At 43.3% G+C, this 7,796-nt stretch overlaps 1 non-coding gene across 1 annotated transcript; it reads left to right on the forward strand.

Annotated features, from left to right (window-relative positions):
• The first annotated feature begins 5,142 nt into the window (after positions 1-5,142).
• Positions 5,143-5,215, forward strand: TRNAM-CAU (transfer RNA methionine (anticodon CAU)). The gene has a single exon. It is a non-coding gene; the product is annotated as a tRNA-Met (tRNA).
• Positions 5,216-7,796: the final 2,581 nt, after the last annotated feature.

Consider the following 7,796-nt stretch of genomic DNA (forward strand, 5'->3'; position numbering starts at 1 on the left):
ATATTGGATTAGACCTGATTGAATTAAAAGGAACTGCATGTTGGGCCTTGGCCGAGGTATGCGCTCTACTGAGTGCCATTCTAGTTTCTTACTTTGTTCTCCTCCAGTTTCGTCCACTTTCCACTGCTTTCCGGTCTTCTTTCTTTTCTATTTCCTGTTCTTATTCCAGCCCATCATCAGCCTCTCCTTCCTATTTTTTCCTTGCTTTGTTTCCCACTTCCGTTTCTTTCTTTTCACATTTTTCCTTCCGTCCTCGTCTTCACCCCTACCCTTCCCTCATCAATGACTTCCCTACTATACCTTACTGTTGATTTCCACTCTCCTCAATCTTTACTCAAACTTTACTCATACTTCTTTGCTTTTTCCAGCCATTTTCTCAACTCTCTCTCTCTCTCTCTCTCTCTCTCTCTCTCTCTCTCTCTCTCTCATTCTTTTCCTTTTCCCTTTCTTGCCCGCATCAATCTTCTTCATTCTTTACATAGTCCAATGCATAACCCTTTCCACCCGACGACGTATTTTCTAACTTCTTCCCGCTGTCACCAGACGATTTTGATCAACTTCGGATAGGCATCTTTTACTGTTATGGATTACAGAAGGTCATAATTCCTCCTCTAGTTCGAAAAATCCCTCCTAAGAAACGCCAAATCGTCTAGAAGCAGCAAGAATTCACTCTAAAACACATCATCATTGTGAGAGTTAATCCTTTTAGTACCGTGACGTATTTCTTATTGTTGTCTGGCTGCTTGTGGTCGATTATATTCGCCTCCTAATGGACTTATGTGATGAAGGGACTCGAAAGAATATATATCAAACTTTTCCCTACCATAACGATTTCTGTTTGGCTTTATTGGCCTTCTCATGGTAGGAAAAACTATTATTATTCTTTCCAAAAGCTGACATCAGGCTATTATCGTCAGCAGTGGGTGAGTAATAGGAGTTTGTGTGCTAAGAGGAGGTTGTATTTAGTCTAAGAAACAAGTCACTAGTTAAAGGGATGAAGACTCCCTTCCCAACTAACGTCGTAATTTCTTTTCCTTCCCTCTTTTTTCAATTTTATTTTTTGCAACGTCCCCTTACTTTCCCTTCCTTCACTCCTCCTCAGTTTTCCCCCTTTTCCTCCATCCTCTAACTTTTCTTACCCCACTTCTCCAATTCTCGTTTTCTTACATCCTCTTATTTATCCTTGCCTCACCTGTCCTCCCTAATTATATGTGTTTTCATCAGTCCTCATATCGTTTCCTCGCACCTCCTTCATTCCCATCAGTTACAGCATCCTCTCGTTTTTCCTTTTACTCATACTTTTCCTTCGCTCACTTTTACATTTCCTTTTCCCCTCTTACTTTCCCTCCCTCATCCCCCCATTCCATCCTTCTCACAGCTTTATACCACTTACGGATGACTTCTTTCCCATGCCGCGTGACCTCCCGTTCCTTTCAGAAACAAGTCCCTCTTTTCTTCTTCACTGCATTTCTCTCTTCATTTCTTTCTTTACCGGACATCACTTCTCTTCTTCCTCTCTGCCACAATCTTCCTCCTTCTCCTCCACCTCCCCCGCTTTTCTTTCCCTTTCCTCCCTCAACACGAAGTCCTTCTCTCTCTCTCTCTCTCTCTCTCTCTCTCTCTCTCTCTCTCTCAGACAGATCGCCTTCTTTCTCCTCTCTGTTCCCAAAGCAGCTTTCTTCTCTCATACCCAATCACTTTTTTTCCTTCCAAGTAGATTTTCCTCCTCCTCTTCTTCTCTTTCCTAAGCAGTTATGGTACTTTTCCTTTACATTTTTTAAAGTGTAGAATATTATGTTCCAGCCATCCTGTCCTGTGAAATCGCCATGGCTGTTTTTCTGTACTGTTTGGTGGTGCTTTTCACTTTTTTCAGCTGGCTTAGGCTCTGGGGTTTGGTGGGTGGGGGAGGGCCTTCCTGATTTCCTTTCTTTGTTTTTGACTCATAAGCAAGATGATTTTTCCTGTGTAAAAATACAGGTTCTCTCTTCAGACAGAAGTTACTTTGTTATTGCTCACCCTTTAACAAACAGCCTCGAGAGGGCCGATAAGTCTGTCACTGTTTGCTTTCCTTTCCAATAGTTTGTGCGCTCCTGTTCCTCTTCTTCCTTTTCTCTCCAAATCTGGATCTGCCTCTCTTTTCTCAAATACTCTCCTCCCCAACCAGGCATTTCCATAGACAGTTCAGTTTCTTTCTCATATTCCCTCTTCCTAAACAGACTTTCTTCTTCTTTCCATTCCAGCCATTTCTTTTTTTTTTTTTCTAATCAAAAACTGTTCCACTTCCTCCTACTCCACCCCCTCCTTCTCTTTCTCCTCCTCGTCGTTTTCTTCCTCTTCCTCATCTTCCCTTCCTCTTCCCCATTCTCTTCTACATCCTGGTCCTCTCGTTTCAGGGTATAAGTCCGCTCACAGCTCACAAACAAATAACTTCTTTCCCTTCCCAGCCAGTCCTTCACAAACAGATCACGTGCTTTCTCATCTTTCCTGTTTCCACACAAGCCTCCTCCTCCTCCTCCTCCTCCTCCTCCTCCTCCTTGAGTAACCTCTTCTTTTCTTCTTCCCTATCACGATCATCCTCCTTCTTTTCTCCGCCAAAAACAAAAACAAAATGAATACCGGTAAATATATAAATCCTTTCCTCCTCAACTATTAATCTGCTCCCCAGTCCCTCCCCCATCATATTCCACTTCCCCATTTCCCATGCTGCCGCCTTTCTCCTAGGCAAGGAGGAGGGTAGGAGAGAAGGAGAGATATAAGGCACAAACGGTGAAACAAAGATATATATTGACTGTAGACAGAGGTATGCCAAGACTGGATATATGGTTTTTGCTACTGGCGTTAGCGTGAGCGTCCACCTCACAGACTCAAAGGTAGAGCCATGGGACGCGAGGCTAAAACGACCGACCCACCGATTTGCGTCCTCCCCTCTTTCTCATTTGGATCCTCCCATCCCCGCTCTCCTCCCGAAAGATTCTTCTATTTCTCTCCTTTCGGGTAACCTCTCCTCCCCTCCCAGTACCAACCAACCAAACGCATTCCTCTTGACTATCGACGTGTCCCTATTCCCCTTTTTCATCGATTTCCACTTTTTCCTCTAAGCCCACCTCTCTCTCTCTCTCTCTCTCTCTCTCTCTCTCTCTCTCTCAACATCATTCCTTTCCCCCATGCGAGTCTCTCTTTTCCTGTACCAAATCCTATCGTCATCCTCTTTAACCTTCCCAACTCTCTTTTCCTCTAAATCAAACGTTTTCCCTTCCTTCCTTACATTCCCTCCCCCTCTTTTTTTCCTAACCGAATCTTCTCCCGTTCCTATATGTAACAATTCCCTCTTCTCAAGACTGTCCTTCTAGACAATTCTTCTTTTCCCTTATCCCTCACTAGACCTCCTTCTCTCGCCTCCCTGTCCATTCCCCAGTCCCTCTTGTCCCAACAGTCATCATTTCTTTGTTTCTGACCATTTCTTCTTTGTTTCTCAACACCAAACCTCTGTCATTCTCGCCTCTGTCATTTCCAGTATCAACCTTTTTCTGCCTTCGTTCTCTGTGTAGTCCCTCTTGTCCCCAGTACCAAGCCTCTTCCTCTCCCCTCCCTATCCATTTCCTCCTCTCTCGCTTTCCCCACACCAAATCTCTTCCTTTGCTTGCAAGCATTCCTCATTCTCTCCGCAGACTTTATCTATTCTTCTCCTTTCATTCGTTCATTCGTTTCTCTCACTCCCCACACCAGACCTCTTCCTCTTTATTCCTCTTCCTTTCCTATCCATTCCATCCTTTCATTTCCCCTTACCAAACTCCTTACTCTCCCGTCCTTATCCATTTTCCCCTTTCTCTCTTCCAGTGACAAATTTCCTCCCAGCCATTACAGCCTTTTGCTCTTCCCATTTCATGTCTCCCCCTCCTTTCAGCCATATCCCCTTTCGTCTTCTTCCCTAGCATCTTTTCCCTTTCTTTCCTACCTCTCTTATTCATATTAGGCTACACTTCCTCCTCGCGCAGCTGCTTCCCTTTTCCTTTTCTTTAACATCAGTTCTTTTCTTTCCTCAAGCCATTTTTTTTTTTTCATAATAAAAACACTTCCCCCCTTCCCTGACCATTCTCCCTTTCTTCCTATCCCTTCAAATACTTTTCCCTTCCCCCTACCCAGCCCGCTTAGCAACATTATGGAAAAAGGAAGTTTCTCTTGTCTGAGGGAAAGGGAAAAGCGTGTCCTCTTTTCCTCGGGCGCCGCATCCCTTCATTATGCTCGTAAGTCGCTAAAGTTGGCTTCAAGTTTGGCGATCCCGGGGAAAAATACGACCGTGGTGGTGGTGGCGAGGGTAAGGGTGGGAGGTGGAAAGATACCGTATTGCACAACCTCGGATTTCGGCAGGAGTTTCGCTTATTTTTTTGTCTGCTCTTTTTTGGTGGGGTAAGCGAGGGTAGCGAGGTATTATTCTGGCCGGCATGAAGCGAGGTGAGAGTTTGTTGTTGTGGTGGCTTTTGTGGGTTAAGCCGCTGAGGTGAGGCCAAGGGAAGGGAAAGAAGTTGGGGTTTTAAACTTGGCTTGGTTTTCCGCAAGATGCTTGGGGTCGTGGAACGCACCTCCTTGACTAGCGAGGGTACGATTCTGCTTCCTTGACCGACTGCCTGGTGCGTGGAGTGTGGAATTTTGTGGAGAGAGAGAGAGAGAGAGAGAGAGAGAGAGAGAGAGAGAGAGTGTGTGTGTGTGTGTGTGTGTGTGTGTGTGTGTGTGTGTGTGTGTGTGTGTGTGTTGTCTAATCTTGCCTTGTTATGTTTTGTATTGTACTGTACTGTCTTGTCTTGTGTAGGGCTTCGTGTGTGTGTGTGTGTGTGTGTGTGTGTGTGTGTGTGTGTGTGTGTGTTATTGTTTGTGCTTTGGTGCGTGTGTGTGTGTGTGTGTTATTGTTTGTGCTTTGGTGCGTGTGTGTGTGTGTGTGTGTTATTGTTTGTGCTTTGGTGCGTGTGTGTGTGTGTGTGTGTTATTGTTTGTGCTTTGGTGCGTGTGTGTGTGTGTGTGTGTTATTGTTTGTGCTTTGGTCCCTCCTTATGTTATTTCTGTACGTATGTTTACTTGTCTCTGTCTGCTGTAGATGATGTACTTGTGTATACAATATTTCCTTTCGTCTTGGTAGTACCTTCTATAGCCTCGATGGCGCAGTAGGCAGCGCGTGAGTCTCATAATCTCAAGGTCGTGAGTTCGATCCTCACTCGGGGCAGCTGTTTTCTCAGTGAGTTTTGTGTCTTTAGCTGCAGTTAGAGAAAGAGAGCGGGCGCTAGATGACATCGAACGTCTCGGCAAAATAAACGAGAAATGGACATCTTGCGGCAGCTAGACCTACACCAAACAACCTGTCAAGGCGCATAGCACCTTTTGCTGCACACCCGGGGGCGGCCAAATCCAATGTGTGTCTCTGATTGTGACAATCACTAAGTCTCTGTATCTCTTCTAAGGATTGGGAGGGGGTTTAAGGCGTGGTGGTGTCCTTGATGTTAGTCTGGATTGTGTCTTGGATGTGTCTTGGGTGCGTTTGATGCCCATTTCGCCGTTAATGCACCTGCGTCGTGCCGGAAGAGAAGGACATATTATGACACAGGGAAAGGTCAGAGATCTGGGGTATGCGTAGGGGTTGTATATGAAGTGTGTCCGAGGTACGTCCGGTGTGTATCTCATCGGCCTCGTACCTGCATCTTGCTGAAATAGCTGTAGATGACACAGAGGGGCAGGCCCGAGAACTGGGCAGTTAGCTGTACTGAGATGGTCTGCAAACCAGAGGGGTCACTGGAGTGCTCAACCAGTCATTAAATTTTTCTTCTTACAATATTGGATGAGGCTGGATATGAAAGGTGTCGTTTGTCTTCTTTATGCGTCTGCCTCTGGGCATAGACTTAACAGTTCATTTCCTGAAGTACGGCAGTTCTTCATACACTCACATGTCACACCTTTGGTACTGATATACCCATCGTTCATACTGAGTATACACTACAGTTGTCTCATTCAGGTCTGGTGTACTGATAATAGCAGGAGTGTTTTTATGGCGTGTAGGAGGGTCTTCTGGAATATCCATATGTTTTGCGAATTTTATCAGTCTGTTCCTTTTTTCGGCAGGTGGATCAACTCTCGTCATTTCGGACAACAGGCATCTTCTCTGACCAATCTATGATACCAAGTCAATGTTTACTTATGAGTGATAAGTGAGAGAGCCTACCACTCACTCACCTGATGTACTATTACACCTAGGTGATTCTGTCCAGAGTGACAAGCCGAACTGTTTCTTTGCAGCCGAAAAAACGATTAATAGACTGGGTGGTGACCATATATCCTTATGTATGCCTGGTGGTTGAGTGAGTTAAGGTGCTTCAACCAGATGTGGCCCATAAGAAGTTACACTGGTGGGCTGGTTAGGGTTAATTGTTCATATAACTCCACGTAGATGTGGTAGTAGCCTAACCCCCCGAACCCCTTCACTGCTGCTGGGGTTGTAAAAGAATGGATACTAGATTGATAGATCGACAGACAGAACAACTCTTCTGATGGAAAACTGTTTTGCAGTGGCGAAGAAACTCGTGTATCCTGGCGATCAATTTACGTACAAAATTCATGTGTAACCATACTAGGCAAGTTGACTGTTAGCAGTCAAGAGAAAACTTTCCCCCCACTGAAATTGCCTAAACCAGTTCTGCAAAGTACCTGCAACACCATATGTTTAAACCAGTTGTTCGCAAATTAGGGTCATAATGTGTTTCTCAGAGAGCAATAAAGTATAATAAAGTATTTGGATCACCTGGTGAGAGAGCGTTGCAATAATTTTCCTATAGCAGGATGTGTGAAAATCCGTTTTTTTCTTCCGACCATCTAGTGCAGAGCATATCTGGAGGCGGTGCAAGGCGAATTCCTGGAAATTCGAAGTGACGCACTCACCAGGGAACAATGAGAGAGAAAAGCCTGGCAGAGTTTGGGGTGAGGATGAAAGGCTACAGTATACTGGCTGTCTCTGTGTTTCTGTTGGTCTCATCTACCTATCTTTACAAAGCAATTTTTAATGCTTTTAAGAAGCAAACTGAACACTTGACAGAATATTTTCACTCCACTTGATAGAATATTTTCTCTGCTTTTACTGTTCCCATAAAATGATAGCCTAACTGGAAATAAAAACCCGATTTCATTAGTAATAGTAAGCCTTCAGTACACTTGAGTATTCTCTGACGTGCACGTTTAACATCTGTCACTTCATTCGAGTGAAGTAACTACGCCTCTTAAAATAAAGATATACAGTAGATGGAACCTCGGATTTTATTATATTTTGTCCTTGGAGCTACAGAATGAAAAATTTTGGAAACCACTGCTCTAAACAATGACCCATAGTCCCCAGCAATTATGGAGTAACTTGACATGGCGGAGGTTATCTATCTATGTATCTATTTACCTGTCTGCCTATATATCTGTATCTATATCTATCTATCTATCTATGTATCTATCTTCATATATATATATATATATATATATATATATATATATATATATATATATATATATATATATATATCTCTATATATATCTATATATCTCTCTATCTATCTATATATATATATATATATATATATATATATATATATATATATATATATATTTATATAATGTATACCTACTATAGAGCAAGGGCTGTTTAAAATCTCTAAGTATTAAAGTCTAGGCACCTTTGAAAACACAACCTTGATACGTGCAGCACAACTAACTGACCTTTGGTACTGAAGCAAACTTGGCTGTATATTAAAAATACTAAAATGTGAAATGCAAAA

The sequence above is a fragment of the Coenobita brevimanus genome, chromosome 23 (genome assembly GCF_032717465.1).
Source record: "Coenobita brevimanus isolate Jiangsu-jjx chromosome 23, ASM3271746v2, whole genome shotgun sequence".
Classification (NCBI taxonomy): Eukaryota; Metazoa; Arthropoda; class Malacostraca; order Decapoda; family Coenobitidae; genus Coenobita; species Coenobita brevimanus.